The sequence below is a fragment of the Fukomys damarensis genome, unplaced genomic scaffold (genome assembly GCF_012274545.1).
Source record: "Fukomys damarensis isolate Sample0158 unplaced genomic scaffold, DMR_v1.0_HiC HiC_scaffold_35, whole genome shotgun sequence".
In the NCBI taxonomy this organism is placed as follows: domain Eukaryota; kingdom Metazoa; phylum Chordata; class Mammalia; order Rodentia; family Bathyergidae; genus Fukomys; species Fukomys damarensis.
This window is the reverse complement of record NW_022900947.1, coordinates 21,701,762-21,723,075: the sequence shown is the minus strand read 5'-3', so window position 1 is coordinate 21,723,075 and position 21,314 is coordinate 21,701,762.

Here is a 21,314-nt window from a genome sequence, read left to right as displayed (position 1 = left end):
TATGAAAGTCTGAAGTTAATATGAGCAGACCAACATGAATATTTGAGGATTGAGAGTCTTTGGTGGCTTTGTGGAATATTTTAGCTCAAGTTGCTTCTTTTTAGTGGCCAGCATTCTTCAACTTGTCACTGTATCACTAGAATCTTGGCCTACCTGATCATGATTTTTTTATGTTTATTGGTACTTTTTAGGTATATAGTATAGTTACACTCATCACTGGGATCTTGTACTTTTACATGATGTATCTTGGTTCTTATTTTCCCCCATTCCCCTAGTCTCCATCCCCCCTGCACCCTTCCCTATTTACAAAGATTTTGTTTCCATTTTTCTTCTCATATTTTGTCTTTCCCCTTCTTCCATTTCCCCTACCCTTCCCACTTCCCCTACTCCTTTAAAACTTTTCTTTACCCATTATCAATAATACAATTTGAATCTCATTTGAACTTATACTTTTTCACACCAGAGAAGCTATTCCATATTTACATGTCTGTCCTAATTATTTCACTTAAATGTGTGACCACAGTGTGCTTCTGTATAGCAATAAAAACCTCTAGTTTCTCATTCTTTACGGCTGAGCAGTATTCCGTTTTTATAAAAAAACTACATAGTCTTTATCCAGGCACCAGTTGATGGGTATTGGGTTGTTTTCAAGTTTTTTCTTTTACAAACTGTGTGGCTATAAGTCTTGGTACATATATGTCACTGTAGTATGATTCCTTCAATTGTTTTAAAAAGATACCCTGCAGAGGGATAGCTGGATCAAATGGAACCTATATCCTACTTTTTTGAGTTATATCCATATTAATTTCCACAGTGGTTTCACCAGTCTGCACTCCCACCAACAATGGAGAAGGGTTCCTTTCTCCACACAGCCTCTCCAATATTTGTTATTGGTTGATTTCTTGATGGCAGCCATTCTTTTAGGATGAGGTGGAATCTCAGTGTTGTTTTTATCTGCATCTCTCAAATGACCAGAGATATTGAACATTTCTTCATATATTTATTTGCTGCTTTTATTTGTGTGTCTGAGAATTGTCTGTTCATTTCAGATGCTCATTTTTGAATCTGGTCTTTATATTTGGGACATCAGGTTTTTTTTGTTTGTTTGTTTTGAGTCCTTCATATATTCTATAGAGTAGACCTTTTTCTGAGGAACAGTGGGTACAATTTTTTTCCCACATTATTGTTATTTTGGCTCTGTTGATGGTTTCTTTTGCAGTGCAGAAGCTTTGTAATAGCATAAGATACGAATTGTTGATTCTTTGTGCTAGTTCCCACGTTACTGTAGATTTGTTCATAAAGTCTTTTCCTCTGCCCATGTCTTCAAGAGTTCTGCCTTACTCATCTTTCAGCAGGTTTAGTGTTTCTATTTTAATATTTAGATGTTTAATCCAATTGGATTTTAGTTTAGTGCATGGTAAAAGATAGCGGTCTAGTTTTCATCACTGGCAGGTTCAAATCCAGTTTTTCTGGTACCATTTATTAAAGAGACTATATTTCCTCTAGTGAGGATGGTTGGCTCCTTTGTCAAAGATGAGGTAGCTGAGTATGTCTGGAGTTGTTTCTGTATCTTCTAATCTTTTCCATTGATCCTCAGGTCTGTTCCTTTGCTGGTACCATGCTGTTTTTATGACAGTGGCTTTGTAGCATAGTTTCAAGTTGGGGATTGTGATATCCCTTGCCACATCCCTGTTGGCTAGACTTGCTTTTGATATTGTAAGGCTCTTCTGGTTCCAAATGAATTTTTGGATTTTTTTCTCTAGTTCAGTGAAATACACTTTTGGGATTTTAATTGGGATTTTATTGAATCCGTATAGCAATTTTGGAAATATGGCTACTTCCACTATATTGGTTCTTCCTAACCAGGAACAAGTGATGTCTTTCCATTTTGTTATATTGTCTTTGGTCTCTTTTTTCATAGTGTTGTAGTTCTCGATGTAGAGGACTTTGGCTTCCTTTGTTAGATTGATTCCTAGATACTTCATTTTTTGGGACTCTATTGTGAAAGAGATTATTTGTCTAGTTTTTCTCTCAGTGATTCTGTTATTTGGGTACAACCAGGCTGATTTTTGAGTGTTAACCTTGTATCTAGCTACTCTACAGAATCTGTCAATGAAGTCTAGAAGTCTTTTGGTGGAGTTTTTTGGGTCTTTTATGTAGAGTATCACATCATTAGCATATAATTACAATTTAACTTCTTCATTTCCTAACTTTATTGCTTTTATTTCTTTCCTTTGTCTAATTGCTGTGGCTAATGTTTCCAGAACAATATTGAACAAAGTGGTGATAGTGGACATATTTGTCTTGCTGCTCATTTTAGCTTAGCATGAAATTTTTCAGTTTTTGACCATTTAGTATGGTGGTAACTATTGTTTTTTCATTGATAACCTTTATGAAGTTTAGATGAAGACCATTGATTCCAATTTCCTGAAGGTTTTTTTTAACTTAAATGGGTGTTGATTTTGTTTGTTTGTTTGTTTGCTTTTTGTTACCGGGGATCAAACTCAGGTCCTTGTGCTTGCAAGGCAGGTGGCAGAAACACTGAGCTAAATCCCTGGCCCCTGGTGTTGAATTTTATTGAATGCTTTTTTCTGCTGAGGTGATCATACTTTGATAATATTAAAAACATTACTTTGAGAAATTTTAATTGGAGGAGCAGAAACTTTACCCCTTGTACCAAGACTTCATTCTGGGAGTTTTCATGAGAGACTGTATCATCGTCAAGCAACATAGAATGTACATAAAAACTACCAGAAAGGAAAAGAATGTAAGTATCTCATTGGAATTTGATACTGATGTAATTCCTTCTAGGAAAAGTTGGGTTGATGAACAAGGCAACAGAAAAATGGAAACAATTGCATTGAATAAGTAAAAAGGAATTTTAGAAATAAGGTGAAAATATTTCTAAAGAAGCACTTTTGACCTACAGGGAAAAATATGAATTAGCCACTCCACAGAATACAACATAGTATCTAATAAATTCCATGAAACTGAGGTCTTAATATGAATGAAAAAGATATTCTTGTATTTTTTACTTTTCTATTGAACAGTAACCAATTAATGTTTCCAAAGAATGACATGTAATTGTATTGTACTTGGAAATAGGGATTGTACTTTTAAAATTATTAAAATATCAAATCAAGAGCTGACTCAATAATCTTTGAAATGAAATGTCCTGGGTATGTGAGTAATCTATTCATAGTAGCAGAAAAAAATGTAATCTTCACTGGACTTTCATTTATATTCTAGAAGAGAAGCTCTGAATCAAAGGATCCTGTTGTTAATTAGTAGAATTTCTGCTATTCTTTCAATTTATCTTCTTATTTCACTAGAACATGTAGTCTATAGACGAAGACATTGTTCGAATACCATAAAAATGATATGCTTTTCTGCTACTATTTTATGTCCCTGAACTTCATGTTTTAAACAGACTTTTCCTATTTGTTGCTCTAGGTTTTCAATAAGGTGAACTAAATAGTGATTGTCAAATATAATTACCTCAAATTGTGTTGTAATATATTGGGTAATTATGATTTTAATTTTCTTGAAAAATTTAAGGAACATAATGTTTTTTAAAAAATGTATTTTGAATTGGCAACAGAAAGAAGACAAATTAATCTGAAGACAGGCTTAGATGAAAGAAAAATAGGGAGTCAGTGTCAGTTCTTGGTTCCTTTAGAACTAAATAGATAAGGATTTAGGAAAAGAGGAACAAGATTGAGGGAAAGAAAGAAGAGCATATCTGAGAATATAATAAAATAATGAATATTTCCCCAAACCCAAAAGAGAAGAACTCTCATGGTTAGCAAATCTTTCTTAATAAATGTGGGGCTTTCTCTAGCCTCTTGAACTTTATCTATCTGCATTGAATATTTTTTAATGTTTTCTGCATTAAAATTCTGATTCATTTTTAGCTGTGGGGTGAAGAAGGGAGGTTTATGTCTATTGCTTAAAAATAAATCAGATTTGTAGTGACTTACAGGAAAAAAAAAATATTAAAAAGCCATACCAAAGCTTCTCCTAAAACAAATAAGAATGCAAGTAAAATAAACCGGTACAAGTGTGCTCTGAGCACAAACATGACTTTGCTAAGAGCTTCTTGTACAGCAGCCATAAAGTAACATTCATTAGTCAATGTCTCATTCTTTGGGTGTAAAGAACTGAGATTGCAGGATGGGGATTTAGCTCAGTGGTTCCCGCATCAGCCTTGGAAGTGCAAGGACCAGAGTTCGATCCCCAATACCAAAATAAATAAATAAATAAACAAAATTAAAAAATAACTGAGGTTGCAATATTCATTATAGTTGAAAATCTAATGATAAATAAGATCTTAATAATTATTTAATTTAATTTCTTCTGTGACAGATCATGGAATCTTAGGAAAATTAGGACTATAGTCTTTTACTGAATTTAAATCAGGCTTTTTCAATGTTTTATTTGTACTATACCTTGGTCATTTTGAATTACTATAACAAACCACCATTGACTGGGTGATTTATGGAGAGAAAATTATTTCCTATTGTTCCAGAGGCTGAGAGTCTAAGGCCAAGATCCCAGCATAGGCAGGGCACAATCCTATGATGGTGACAAATGGCTTGTTCTTAAAGTGTGCTCGAGAGATTGCACAGGGCCTTTACAAAGCATTAAACTCATTGACAGGGGCTCCATATTCATGATTTAAATACCCCCTAAGATTGTACCTCCTACTGCCAATATATTTGAGATTAGGATTTCAATGCATGAATTTTGAGAGGACACAAATATTCTATCCATAAAAGTCTATGTCTCTACCTAGATAATTCCACAAGTGATTCATAAAAAAATATAGCCTTTTGTAATATTTTAAGAACATTTTTCTCATGGATTATATATTAGTTATGTCCCTTGTTAAGTATGATTGAAGGAGATATTTACTGAGCTGTTGTGTGTTATTATTCTCATATTTTTCACTCTTTAGTTCCAAAAAGGTGAATAAGAGTTTGCAACTTTTTATTTTATGAATCTTTATGTTTCAATGGCAAAACCTGAATTTGAGAAGACAAGTAGGTCCACATATTATTTTTTGCAGATATGCTAGCTGTCCAGTACACAAACTCAAACAGTTTCATCTATCTATGTAAATGTCATCACCTAGGGTTCTTCTGTGCCTGAACTGCACAACTTTTTATGGTAGCCTTATTAACATTTTTACTTTTTTGTATTTTGTAAGCTAAAAGTAACTATGAGTTAGGGAACTATAAATAAAAGAAGGAAAGTGACTGTAAGTATATGCATACATGAAATGTGTAAAATTATATAAAAGTGCATAAAAGAAAAACTGATAGTCAATGGCTGTACCACCTTGAATGTGCCTGATCTCAGAAGCTAAGCAGGGTTGGGCCTGGTTAGTATTTGAATGGGAGAAATAGTACTAGTTTAGTTAAAAGTAGTCAGCTTACTTATCTCCAGTAGATATTTTTAGCAGTCCTATGACTTGATTCACACAATTTTAAAGTGACTACCAAAATTTACAATTGTGAAATATGGTTCATATTTTTAAAAATTGTGTTTGCCAAAACAAAGCCCAAATAAAACCTGCAGAAGATATTTAGTATACCTTATTTCTGTTTATAATCTTTGATTTAATTACTTTCTAGAGATGTTTTAGGTGATACAAGTTGACAAGGATAGGTAGCAAATGATTTTGATGAGAAAACCTAAAAAGTGTTGTTAGAAGAGAAAAATGTGTCTTCCTATTGGGAGGGGTGAATATGAATTTGGATCCTGACAGTCCCAGAAGAAAAGCTCTTACTCACTATTTCACAGAGGCTGTGCTGAAACCTGGTATTTTAAAGGTGAGACTTTGTTGAATTTAGGAATGTCAAAGCATGAGTTTATAGCTATCTTGTCAAAGATTCATAAATAAGAATCGATGACACACAACAGCATGTGTTTAAGGGAAGTTGCAGACTAAACAAATAGACACAGAAGAGTGAGTAATGTTTTCACAAGAGTGAGAAAAGTTGACACAAATCCAGAAAGTCCTGCATCAGGACCAGGAGCCAAACTCAGGACCTTGTGCTGGTTAGGCAGGCAGTACACTCCTGAGCTAAGTCCCTGGCCTCTGTATCAATTTTTCAATATCCCAAATACCTTATGGTTCCCTGAATAGATTCGGCAAGCTCTGAATCATCACTGAGAAGGAACTATTAATCAATCACAATTGTGAGTGAAGATTTTGTTTCTTGAAAAATATAAAGCAGTATCTAACAACTCGAGGTACTAATCTGCCAAGGAGACCAAGAGATGAGGGACAGGAGATGGTAAGAGGATGACGAAAAGAATGAAGACTTGGTATGTATGTATGTATGTATGTATGTATGCATGTATGTATGTAAGTATGTATGTAAGCGTCCAAACTCCATGCAGGGAATATAAACTATGTGCTTCAAATGCTTTCTATTAAAAAATTTCAACTGTCAATAATCATGTGTCTTGAGCAACAGAAATCTGTTTCCTCACAGTTCTATAGGTTGGAAGTCCATCATAAGTTGTAAACAGATTTGATTACGGTAAAGCTCCCCTTGTTATGCAGAAAATCATTTTCTCGGTCTCACTTGTCTCACTGTCTCACTGAACTCTTAAGTCACACACTCCTAGTGTCTCTCCCTCTTCTCATAAGATGCAAGATCCTACTGGATTAGACTCTGCCCTTATGAAATCACACATCATTAGTTGCTTTCTTCATAACCGTATCTCCAAATATTGTCACTCTACTGTTGGGACTTCAATCTAGGAATTATGAGGAAAAGGATTTCCGCCAATATATCCTTCATTGTTTGAATATGAGTGCCTTTTATGTATGGAAAAAAATTTGGAGATAACAGTAATATAATTTTTAAAAGAATCAAATCTAAAAGGAATGGAAGAATACTATGTAGGGAAGATATTGGAGAAGCAATATCAGTACATATAATTTGTAAAATAGGGACACATGTAGAGATATACTTTTGAGAAGGATTGAAGGATCCAGTCTTACTGCCTGTAAAATGAGGAAACAAGAAACAAGAAATTTGCAATGGGAGCATCAAAAGCCTCTGAAATTGGACTCACCTCTAGCTATGAAAGTGGAAGTGATAGAGAAAGGGGACTAAAATGATTGACACTGACTTAAAGTAGTTTAACTAAATCTTCTATATCTCTGACTTCACAATATCAAGCCTCCTAACCCTCTTCGACCAGGTGGGAGGTAGCTTATTCTTTTCTTAAATTAAAGATTCTTAGCCTTTGGGACATCCGGCATCACCAAGAGTGATACTAATTCCTGAGACTGAAAGCTAAGTATTATCTCCTGAAGAAGCCGGGATGCCCCATCTTGTCCTCCCTTCTCACAGGGACACTGACACATAGAATTATGTACAAGGTAGGCAATTCGAAGAATGTTTTGTAAGGAAATGGATTGTCCTAAAAATTTCTAAAAATTAGGGTCATGTGGGCATCTTCCCAGAAAATGAGTGAAAAATTGTACCAAAGAGCAAAACAGAGGAAACTTTAAAAATGGCTAAAACTTTGTCTCAGAGTCTCCGTTGAACTTTTGGATTTCTTCCTCTTAACTAAGAATCAACTCACAGGCAAAAAAGGACAATATGTAGAAAGATGGTTGTTTTCTTTGGTTTAGTTTTGCTGTACCGGGGTTGGAACTCAGGACCTTGAGCTTGCAAGGCAGGTGGCAGAACCACTGAGCTAAATCCCCGGGCCAAAAGATGGTTGCTTTATCACCATTTTTCATGTATCCTTTCTTTTTTCCTCACTTCTCCCCAAGGGAAGTGGTGTTGCTTTTATTAAATGGTGAATTGGAAAGAAAAAGAAAGAGTCAATTAAAATATGTTTTTGCCTCTTTTTTCTTTTCTAGAAAAAGAAAACATGTATTATTTTCTGATATTTCAGCCTCAAGCCAGGGAAATTTATGTATTTTTAGATATTTTGTGGTGGCAATTATATTTACTGTTATTTAAGCTATAAAACACAGATTATTTTTCTATGTACTACAGAAGTGTCAGTTATTAGTTTCAAGCCTCACTAGTAGCTTTTAGATTAGCTTCTGAAAAATATAAATATGTATCTAAACAGAAGTCATTTTTCACTAATGCTATTCTATGGCAAAAGGTAGTGAAAACAGCTACTGTGAAACACTAGTGAAAGGCCTACACCATTCCTAATAAAAAAAGGCACCACTAGAATGCCAAAAAAGAAATCTGGAGTAGGATGTACAGGGAAAAAAATGGCAGCTGGAGTTCAATTTAAAGCTTGTTTCAGTGAAAAATATGTATCTGAATAGGATTAGGCAAAAATAGAGCCACAACTCAAATATTACCATCAAACTTGAAGACTTCTTTTTATTTTTATTTTTTTCTATAGAACATCATAGAAAGTAGTTTAATAAATTACAAATGATTTTTTAAGACATTTGCTCAACTACAGAAAGAAAATTCAGACTACACAAACACAACTGGTAAATATTACAAATGTCCAAAAGACAAATCGGACTAAGACTTGAGTCATGAAACATGAAACAAGGGCTAGAACACAAGGCAATAACAGCTATAATTGTTTTAGTAACTACCAATACATACTTGTCTATCCTTTCAACTGTAACTCTAGTATTTTATAATTCTGATTTCTTTTCTTCATAACCCTTAACTTTACACAACCATATGTGCATATGTGTTCTTCTTCTTAGCTGATAGCTGGACAACTTTTCGCCAATCAGTACTATATAGAAATGTCTTGAAACCCAGGAGAATGTTTAAAGTTAACATTAGCCTTAATGCTTTGAAAAATGCAAATCCCTTATTACATAGAAAGAGAGTCACTAGGATGTTAACCAAATTCACTTGACCATAATTAGGTAAATACTTTATTTCACAGATTTGATGTAAATTAGATTTTAGTGGCAAGGTCTAGGGATATTTTTCTTCTTTTTTTAATTGGGGACAGAAAGGAATAGAGATCATGTGGGTAGAACTAGAGAAAGGAAGGGAAATATGGATGGTGTTATTCTGACGAGGTAGAGGTCTGGGTTCACCGTCATATTCATTAAAAATAATTAGTACTGAATTGGACATGAAAAGTATTTACATTCTAATGAAAAGTAAACGCTAGCATTTTTCTGGCACCCAAGTTAGTGAGTGATGAAGTTTGCGAGGGGATAAATTTAGGGTGTGGCTATTCTGATTCTCTTCTACAGAAAAAATGACTTGCAGTACGTGTTCATAGAACTGTTGTTTACCATCAGGAAACACTTGTATTAGGTTTTCCAAGACCTTTACCCATAAATTATGTTTCTGTATGTAAAATAACTAACTCCTTATTAGAGAGACAGTGTTATATGTATTTATAAAATTTATAAGTTCCATTGAGATTGTATTGAATTTTATATTTTCCCAAAATAGTACTTTGAATTGATAGTCCTTTATGCAATGCATTAGCAATAGTCAGTATTATTACACATCCAGGAGAAGTGGGTAGTAATTCTGCATCATGAAAATGTATTTAGCATCTTCCTTTGCAGTATTGCAGTTGTGTTTCACTAGAGTACACCGATGAGAGAGCCAAAGTTTTTTCACACACAGTTAACTCAGTTTGCCAATGGAGGATTTCATCACCATCCATATTTGCCTTCCTTTCTCTAGTTCTACCTACATGAAGACTTCTTTTTAAATAGGTTTGTTGCTATGCTCCATATCTCAAAGGATATAGAAAATAAAAATTTTTATGAGAAATGATATAGGAATTACAAAATGTGAATGTAAAGCCATTATAAGAATTCAGATTATGGTACTATTTATATGCTGCTAAATTTCTCTTAGCCGTACCAGTGTAGAAATGACTTGCAGGAGTACTAGTACTTCCCACCAAGCTATCTCACCAGGCTTGCTAACATATTACAAAGGCAGGAGTGGTATAATCCAGCCATTTCTAACGATCAGAACACCAGAGGAATTCAGATAATGGATGGAAACAGATTCAGAAGAATAATTAGAGAGATTTTCTTATTATCTTTTCCAAATAATATCAGTACAATAAAATACTCAATAGTGAAGCAAATTTAATTATAGCTGTATCAGGTTTTTTTCTGTTTTAGAATTGAAAATGGGTAGTAGATTTTATTAGAATTCCTTTTTTCTCTAAAGATATCAGAAATGATCTTCTAAAGACACATTTTATGCTGTCCCAGTATAAATACTCAGAAAGTAAGTTTCAACTAGTCATGAATATAAAAACTACTTTACTTTTCCATTGAAAATGATACCATAATTATTTCCATAGGAGAGGAAAATCAAATAGAACAAAAGAAAAATTGAGTTCAATACAGTATTATATATTTTTAGAGACATAGGAGACTATATTTCTACCATAAACCAATAGCAGGATGTTATACAAAAGAAGCATTTAGAAAATAAGAACTATTAGAAATATGGCAATAACGGGAAATTTTAGAGATTAAAAACATCACAAATATGAATATAGCAGGTACAAGATTTAAGGATTAAACTTCAAAAACATCTCCAAGAGAGTAGAACAAAAAGAAAGTACAAAAATAAAACAGGAAGAATTTTTAATGTATTAGTTCATTAACTGGATTTCCATGAAGAAAGAATAGAGAAAAATGAGGAAGGAAAAGTATGACACAATTCAAATTTTTCAGCTTTATTTTATTTAACATTATTCTACCAGTTTTCCATTAGCCAATGAAAATTTTCCTAAATTGAAATGAAAACATAGAAAGTATAGTTTAAATGAGAACCAAGAGCTGTCATGTAAAGGCACAAGATCCCAATGAGAAATGTAACTGTACTGTATACTTAAAAAGTACCAATAAACTCAATGAAAAAAATATGAAATGAAAAAAAGAAAAGAAAGTGTAGGTAAAAACATTTCCAAACACTAAGTGTGAAAAGAATAGTCTACTAAAGAAAAAAAATATCTGAGGTGTGGTAGGGGTAGATTTCATAGAAAGCAGCTAGCATGAGAAGAGCTTTGCACTTTTGATTGCAACACTGGAAGCTGCTTTTCAAATCTTTAAAGACAAATTATTTTCAAGCTAAGATCCCATATTCAGACAATAAATCAATCCATTTAGCGTGCAAGAAAAATGGCCAAAATTATTTTCAGGCAAAATAGTCTTTAAATATATTTTTTATGTTACTTATCCTCTCAGGAAATTTTTAAAGGACGGATTGCACAAAACTGAAAGCATGAAAAAGATGTCCTTGGATCTAAGGGTCCAGCAGGTCCAGCACTGAAGAAAGGTGAACTCGATGGGCATGGTGATCGCTGTACGATAGGGATAAAGCAAGATCGGGGCCTCAACATTCCCAGAAAGTGCAAAGTGATTATATTATATCCTGTACTTCAATGAGGAATATAGTAGACTTCTTTTTCTACTGTAACAATTGATCACACAATTCTCAGCTCAAAACAAACAACATTTATTAGATCACAATTCTATAGGCCAGTACATAGGGTTGGCCATGGTCCTAAGAAGCTGCTTAGGATATCTCTGTGTTACAGTGAAGACTCTGGCATGGTCTGGCTCCTTACACTGGAGGCTGGGAGAGTAAAGTGTATGTCAGGCTCACTGAGTTTGTTGACAGAATTCAGTTATGTGCTTCTGTTGCAATGACGTCCTTGTTTCCTTGCTGGCTTTTGGTCAGGTCCAAACCCTGGCTTTTGAGGCTACAAGCGCTTTCTGAGTCATGGCTGTCTTTGCGGTCAAAGCCAGCAGTGGTGAGTTAAATCTTCACACTTCACAGCTCTCTGTCCTCTGTGTCTGCCTAAATTCTCTTGCCTTCTTTCCTGCCACTTATAGGATCCTTCTTCGTGAATGATTATTCTGCCTTCCCTTTCTGCTTACCTAATTACATTGTAGTGATCCAGATAGTCCAACATAATTTTCTTGATTAATAACTGTAGTATCTCTCACAAAAACCTGAGTATGGCCCCACTTAGATTAGTGTTTCATTGGATAAGCAGAATACAGGGATCTTGGGGGAGAACACGGCTGCCAACTAGTCTGCTTACTACAATAAACAATAGCTAAATAATTCCAACAACGTATATTTTGATTATTGCTTTGATAAATTTCTGAAGGTAAAAATCTTAAAGAGGAAGAGATTTTTCTTTTACATAAATTTATAAGAGTTTGGGGAGAAAGTATATGAATTGGTATCTTTTGTATGGAAAAAGTCCAATAAATATCGTATACATTTGAGAAAACTTGAAGTAAAATCAAACAACTTAGAAACAAAAAGGTAAGTACTAAGATAAACACAGTAAATCAGCTAAATATATTAAATGTGCATTACTATAAAGAGAAGGACAGTACTAATGTTGAGGTTTTAAAGATAGGAGACTACTTTTTATTAATCGTAAGTCAAATAATACTATTTTGCTTTTTGAAAATTATTTATTTGTATTAATACATATTTGCAGTACATAATATTTACCATCCTTTTGTGGAGTTATCACATATACATAATGCACCTTAATTCTCTTTTCATTCCCTTTCCTTTCATCCCCTCTTTCTTGCCTCCATCTCTTGATTTCTGTTCCATTTGAGAACTTCCAATCATCAATCCTTTATTTTCATTTATTATTTTATATTCCTAAATTAATTATCTTTGTTACTTTGAGAAGTGCAAAATATCAGAAGATGTGATAAAATTGTTAAAATACCGGCCCACTATCTGTAACTATAACCCACTTCTCTTGAAATACTATGGATTAAATATTTTTTCTCTGATATCTCTTTTGTTAATGGATGTTGGCACTTTTTAGCAAAAACAGGTGACAGAGAGCTCAGTTTATCCTTGTACAAAGTTAACACGCTCAAATAAAGTCACACATCTTGTTCCCATTTGCTTTCTTATAAGTGAGCTATAATCTAAATTGATTTACTGAGTTTGAAAGCACTAAACTAATGAACTAAGATAGTAAAATTGACTAGTTTACTTACAATTTTCTTGAAATATATCTAAAAGGCATTTGCCATTCATTGGCCAAAAATTTAAGCAATAGAACTAAGTCCTGTTTTGTAACTGTAAATGGTCACTGCTGCTCCACGGTACCCCAGCCATGTCTCTGAATGGAAAACAACTACAAATCCAATTCAAACTTTACCCTGAACCTCATTTGCATTCTTGAACTTTACTTGCTCATGATAGATCATAGGCATGATCCTCATTTTTAAAGGGAGAGTTTTGAACAAATTTATTAATTAGGAAGAAAATTTATCGATCACGGTACTTAATAGTTTTAGATAATATCTATGGTAATTTTCTAAATACAGCAGAAACTGTATTTAAAATAATTTTCTTCTCCAGATATATCATATATATTTCATATATCTTATATTTAATTATAAAAAATGATGAATATAAATATACCTTCTTATTAATAGAGAAAATAAGCCATACCATTATAGACCTTTCTATATGATCAGATACTCATTGTTATTTATATTTCTAAGCAAAACTTAAATTACTAAAAAATGTCAGGAATTCCTTCAGGTAAATTTCTTAATGCAAGTACTTAATGCTTAAAAATGAACAATTAGTCATACTTAGAAAGAGAAAACAGATGCAGTAATTAATTACTTTTTTAATGGGGATTAAGAGTCACAAAATGTAGATGAGTTCTGTTGTTCAGTGTCTCCATAATATAGAAACTATGAAAAATTTATACTAAGCATTAATCATTCATGGGACAATTAATTTTAATTAAGTCAAGTACATAATCCCATATGGTTTTAGACATTATCTATTGATTAATGCAAACAGTCTGAATGGAGCCATTTGGAGCATTGATTGACAGCAGTGGTGGACAACCCTGGAGATACCTGGTTAAACCGCTAATTTTTATCCTGCTGTGAATCAGTGGGCCAGAATCCACGTTTTACAGTCTTTGGTATGGTGGACAATATAGAAGAAATCCAGTGTATCATTTTGTTAAAATCTGTATCTTACCTAGTTTTACCCTTGGAAAATTTGATGTGTTTATTTTACATACATTTCTGCTATGTTTCGTACACACACACACACACACACACACACACACATATATATATATATTTGTATATTTATATGTGTATATATATATATATTCATCTTTTCTATACACCCACAAACATAGCACATGCACAAATGAATTTATAATATTAAATAAACACTGATGTTTCTCTTTTGTAGTCTACTCAATGTATTAGTTATTTATTGTTGTCTAAGTAAACCAGAAATAAAGAGGCTTAACCGATCTAAAATATGCATTATATCACACATATTTTATAATTCAAGATTTTAGGAGCAACATAATGTCTAGTGTGTCATTTAAGCTTGAAATTCAATGTCATCTGTAATTGTAGACATCTGAATGCTTGTGAAGTCAGATGTGGCTGGGGAATCTTTTTGGGTGATAGAATCTTTTTTATGTGCATATAAGTAACTCAGTTTCCTACATATGGTTGTCAAGAGGCATTGGATCTTTGTCATGTCAATTTCTGTCAAGGACTTACTGACAACCCATGACCACTTGCTACTCCTTGAGTATGCAAGTGATCCCAGAAAGCAAGGGAAATTTTCAACATTTTTATGAAAAATAGGTCATATTTCATAAGGCTTTATTGTTTACATAGGTTGAAACTACTGAATGTGGGAAGGGATCATACAAGGCATAAATACTAACAGCTGAGTATCACTGAAGGCCGACTTAGAGACTGAGTATGACTTTAACAAATTTTGTGGACATAGCATGAAATCTTTAAGCTAAGGCATCATGCTTAATCTTTCTACTTAAGCATTTATTAGCAAATAGCACCATATTTTGTAGAAATTAGCTTTTCAATAAGTGAATAAATCAGTTTCGCTTGTAATATCATAATCACACTCCAATATAAACATTGAAAATTAAATTGATAATCTCTTTGCCAAACATAAGAATTGTATTAAATTTCATGCATTTTAAATGGACAATTTACCAAAAAGGCACTAGGCTTTTAGCTGTACCAGCCCTATATGCATTGCTTTCTTAGGACTTCGAATTTCTCAAGATACCACTTAGTTTTCAATGACTTTTCTGTGGAGGACACAAAAGATAATCAACTTAAAATAGCTAACCATTTTATCATAATGAAAGAGCAGGAAATATGTTTTCTGATCTATGGGTGTAAGGTTAAAAACATTTTCATTTTAATCAATAGCTTTTATCTTACTAAGCCATGTCTTAATAGATATCATGGCATCTTACCCTGAATATAAGTAAGTCCTGTTAACATTGCTCCAAGTGATAATACTTGGAATTATATTATTTCTGAAAGCTGAAAATTCAGCTCTAAAATTTCATGTCAGTTTTGATATTAGATATAGAAAGCATTACTTTTGAAGAGTAATTACCTTTACTCTATGATTCTTGTGTAAATTGAAATGATTCTTTTATATTGAAAGAAAATATTGAAAAAATAAAAGATATTTTATTGAGAACAAAGACCTTTTAAAGCAGCAAAAATAGTAAGAGTTTTAGGAAATATTTTTATCACTTATTAAATTCACCATTTTTAAATGTTATTATGGAATAAAGAACTCACCTGAACAAAAATAACAAAATTTAATAGTACATAACAAGATTTAAAATTGATTTCAATAATCAATTCTTTTATATGAATTAACTAGATGCATATTGTTGAAATTAACTAGAAATGTTAAAGGAGAGTGCAGTTTCATTTAAAAATTTAAATTATTTGAACTATCATTTCGATTATCATGTTATAATATACTACTTTTCTTCTTTTAAAGTATTATTCTTGGACAAATAAATCTTCTGGTTATTTAGTACATATTTACTAACATTTTTACACAACAAGAATTGTGTGACTTTCTGTAATTGTCATTTCTCTTTTGCTGAGACACAATAACTGACATCTATCCCTTAAGGGAATAGAGGTATTATTAGGCTTATGTTTTCACGGAATTCAGTCCATGGTCAGTTGGCTCTAAGACAGAAACACAGTGGAGGAAAGGCATAGTAGAGCAAAAATGGTTAGTTTGTGGCATCAGCCACAAAATAGATTAGCAGAAGGGTGAGGAAGATGTCAGGGCTTATGTATAGGACTCAAGGACATACTTATATGACCCACCCCAAAACACAGAAGTGTTTTACTTTAGTTTGAATAAGAAATATTTAAAACCCAACACTCACATATCTTTTATCAATGTTTAGTATTTATATACATGAATACTAAGCCTTAATTCTAAAAATAAATACTAAAACTTTAACATGAATATTTATTTTTTTCTTTTTCTCAACATAGATTTATTTTGAGACATTGCATAGCAAAGTTATGGAAAAAAACTCAGTCTAATTAAGTAACATGGTTCAAAGGATTCTAGTTAAAATTGGGTTTTATTGTTTTTAGAAAAGAATATTGAAATGTTGATATACATTGTATTAATCTATTGTTGTGTAAGTTTAGCAAAAACCAGAAACATAAATCTCAACATTTATTAATTCAAAGTTTTAGGCCAGGAACCTGAACTCTTAAATGTGGGCCATTGCTAGGACTATAATAATCCCATTACTCAACTTTAATTTTTCAATTTTTATGTATTGGGGGTGGCTACCGGGGATCAAACTCAGGGCCTTTCACTTGCCAGGCAGGCATGGCACCAATGAGCTACATCCAAGGCGTCAAATTTAGCAGGACTCACTTCTAACTTCATCTCAATGGCTTTTGGCAGAAGCCTGGACCTCAGAGTTGTTGAAACCATTCAGAAGCTCAGTAGCTACTGGGGGAAGGGTGTTCACAGTTTTGTGATATGTGGTCTGCCCCAGAGGGAAGCACATGTTATGCCAGCAAGTTTATCATACAAAAGAGGTGAGAAGAACTAAAATAAAAGGAAGCAGATATTTGTAAGTAAGTGACCAGAAGATGCAGGTCCTGTAGAAGATTTTTCTCTGCAAATCAGTACAGGGTGCAGCAGGACCCAGTTCTCTAAAGACACTAGTGTCATACAGAGGCAGATTGGGGGCACTGAACTCTTCATCTGAATGCTCTGCAGAATGGTGACCGCTGTCATTTCTGACAGTGTTGCTCTTAACAGATTATTCAGCTTTACCAAAAATGACAGAAACCCACTAAAATCCTTCTGATGAAAAATTTCTTGTTTAAACACAGAGTGAGATTATGTTGCATTGATCCATGATATTAACTTTCGTCATTCATTATCTACACTTTTTTTTAGTAAGTGGATTTTAACATAATATTGTTAAACACTCTAACAGAAAGTTTTTTTTTCACTGAATTTATTGCAACATTTTAGGTGTACAGTGCAGTTACATTCATCATTGGGATCTTGTACCTTTACACAACAGGTCTTGGTTCTCATTTTTCCCCTTACCCCTGCCCTCCCTTCACCCCTCCTCCCTCCCCATTTACAAACACTTTTTTTCCATTATTTCATGTTCTCATATTTTTTCTTTTCTCTTATTACCTTTCCTCTAACCTTCTCACTTTCCCTACACCTTTAGCTCTTTTCTTCCTATTTCACATTGTCAATTATCTCATTAGGATCTTATATACTATTAGAGTTTTTCACACCAGAGAAACTATTCAGTATTTACATATGTGTGACTTATTTATTTCACTTAGGAGTATATCCTCAATACATATCCATTTTCCTATGAATGAAACTAGTTTTTCATTCTTTATGGCTGAGTAGTATTCCACCTTATAGAAAAACCACATGGGCTGGGGATTTAGTTCAGTGTTTCCACTGTCTGCCTTGCAAGCACAAGGACCCAAGTTCAATCACTGGTACTACTATTACTGATAATAATAATAAATAAAATTCATAATCTCCAAAAAAATAAAAAGTTTAAATATTTTGACAACTAACACTATTTTATGATCTTTATTTTTCTGTAGATATGTAATTAAATAAAATTGTATATGTTATATAGATCTATGGCTCAATTTTCCTATATGTCAAAAATTGTTTTATATCTTTCATTTATATTATTTTTATTACAACTATTATCCAAGGTACATCTGGCTATTTTTTAAAATATTTCAAGTGATACAAAACTAAATAACTTCCTAAAAGTGATGACACATGGTAAAAGTAAGATTAATATTCAAGTAATCTAAAACAAAGTCCTTGCTCTGTACAAAACACTATTGTCTATCTTTTCAAAGTCTATCATAAACAAGAAAAAATGGCACTATTCAAAATGAGATTAACTTCTGTCATATAGCACACAAGGAGAAATATTCATCAAAGTAATGCAAAATCCACCATGGAGAGAGTGAAAAGTAGCAAGACCATATATACAAAATATTTACAATACAGATATTTGACAAAAACTCATATCCAAAACAAAAAGGTTTTGCAAATAAACAACAACAAGGATATCATTACTTGACTGTGAGAATGGATATGAACAAACATTTCACATGAAAAATTAGATAAATGTCAAATTAGAAGTTCCTTGGTATACCTAAAATGTACCAATAAACTTGATGGAAAAAAAAGTTACCCAGAATTTCATCATGGAAATGTAAAATGAAATCAAAATAAGATGCCATTATGTGTTTCTTCTTTTGCCTAGATAAAATGAAAATGATTGAGACTATTTATAAAGTTGAAATATTTGAAGAAGTTATTTACTTCATCTTGGTGTACATAGTTCTAATCTGTAAAACTCACTCTCGATATTCCTGAAAGCTGAGCAAAAATAAATCTTTCAATACAGCAATTAGAGTACTAAACACATAAGTGGGAAAAATGCTTGCACAATACAAATGCTTGGCAAATGACATGCAAAAAATTAACAATACCATTTTTATTCTTTAAGGCCAACTAAACACAGTAAATTACTTTCCAAAGTCAAAGGATTCTCTAATTGCAACTGAAACTAGAAGCTACTCACTCGCTTTTGTCTTATAATTCCTTGCTCTTGAAATGTGCAGTAGTTTCTTCATAGTAGCTGTAGGAATCTTTGGTTACAAATGACTCCATTTTAGAGGGCTCTAAAATAAGTGTCTCACCCAAGTGATCTCCCTAATTTAATGTCACCTGATGAAGGATCTTAATGACATATACAAAACATCATGAACTTAATCAAGTCAAATCTATAGAATTTCCTTTTACCCATGGTATATCACAGTCACATCATGTCTATTCCTGGCCGGGCATGGTGGCACATGCTTGTGATCCCATCTCACTGGAGACTGAGGCAGGGGAATTTCAACTTTAAGCTAAGCCTGGGTTTAGGCAACTTAGTGATTTTGGGAGACCCTGTCTCAATAAAAGAAGAGGAGGAGGAAGGGGGGAGGGGGAAGGAGGGGGGAGGAGGTGAAACAGAGAGGGAAGGAGGAGAAGGACTAAAGAGGTAAAGGAAAGGAATGCCCTTCAGTGCTAAGGACTGGGGTGACATCTTTGGGGTGGGGGAGACCGGGAGAGATAGGAAGATGAGAGAGAGAGAGAGAGGGAGAGAGAGAGAAGAGAGACAGAGAGAGGCAGAAAAACAGAGAGATGGAGAGAAACAGAGAGAGAGAGTAAAACAGAGAGACAAAGGGAGACACAGACCAAAAGAAAGATTAAGAATGAAAAAGAGAAAAAAAGCTTTTCTGTCATATTCACAGTTTTTTCCATGGACATAGGGATGGTTTCAAGGTATATACACAAAAGAACTGGATTCCTCGTGACCATACCAGAAACCTGAAAAATATACATTTACTTTCAAATGCTCAATTATTCTGTATTTAGAGAAATGAGCAACATAAAATGTCAAGCTATTGAATTAATGAATAGTAAAAATTGTTGTTTATTGTTTCTAAGGATCACAGAATGGGTGTATTTCATTCATTGTTTTGGGAAATTTAAAAAGGCACAGTCATTAAGGAAATAGGGAAAAGAAAAAAATATGAGAAAATGAAAAAATGGAAATAAAAATTTTGTACATAGGGAAGGGAGGAGGGGGTGAAGGGAGGGCAGGGGAATGGGGAGGAAATGAGAACCAAGACCTGTCATGTAAAGGTGAAAGATCCCAATGATGAACGTAACTGCACTGTGTACCTAAAATATACCAATAAACTCAATGAGAAAAAAGCAATACACAGTCATTAATGAACTCTATAGATATATATATGGAAAGTATAACATCAAAATAAGTTCTGATGCTCTCTCTATGTACAATATGGATATATTCAATGTGATGTATACATTTTTGGATACAACTTTAAGAACTCAAAAGAGTATGGATGAGGTTAAGGGAGCAGAATGAAGGTAATGTAAGAGAACAAGAAGTGTGAGAGAAAGTTTAAAAAAGTGCTGATCTGCAGATCATAACTAAAGCTACAGAACGTATTCTAATCTTCTCTCATCTTCCACAGCAGGGAAAGAGATGGAAGCTTAATTTAGAGCACATCAGCATTCCAATTTGGAGAGACTGTTTTAATGTCAGTCCAACAAACTTTTTGAATCATTAATAAAGGAAAAGTTCCCATGCTGATCACTTATCTAAATTCTCTGAGTGTGGTCCTCTGGGGTTTATTTCTGCATCAGTGAGGGTAGAAACCATCAGTAGGAAAATAACAAGTTGATATTCCATGGTGAAATGCAACATCAGGACCTCAGTGACACCACCATGTAAGGAACTATAAATCATCAAGGGGCTCTATTTAAATATTGGAAAAAAAGGCCTTGCATTTGACTGTTTAATGTAATACTTCTCTTATTCTGTAAAACAGGCCTCATTATAAAAATGTAAAAACTCATAAGAAAGTGTCGCTTATTAGAGGGGCTAACACTAGCCTTTCCGTCATTGCTTTGCATTTCAACATGGTGCGTTATTTTCCTGTTCTTCTTTCCACAAAAAATGTGAAATTTGTCACTCTTCTTTGGAACAGTTAGCTCACGGGAGTGAAGGACTCTTCTGTCACTCTGTACTAGTATATTCTCTTTAAAAATCTGTATAACCTCAGAGATATGGCAGAGTAAGAAAGCTCAGATTTTTTGTTTTTTCCTCAAGGAAACACACAACACAAAGTACAGCTGAAAGGGCCTTCATGGAATTTAAGAAACCAGTAAGTCAGTGAAGTTAAAAGCCAATCACAAATGCACTGAGATGAGGAGCACACACCATTTCATTTTAAGCACATTAACCACAGCGCAGACATTAACAGTTTCATGTTTGGGAGGAAGAGCTGATGTCATAACTTTTCCCTTGCAAGGGAAAGGGAAGCATAAAATGTTTATCTGTCATTCTAACTATTTAGAGGT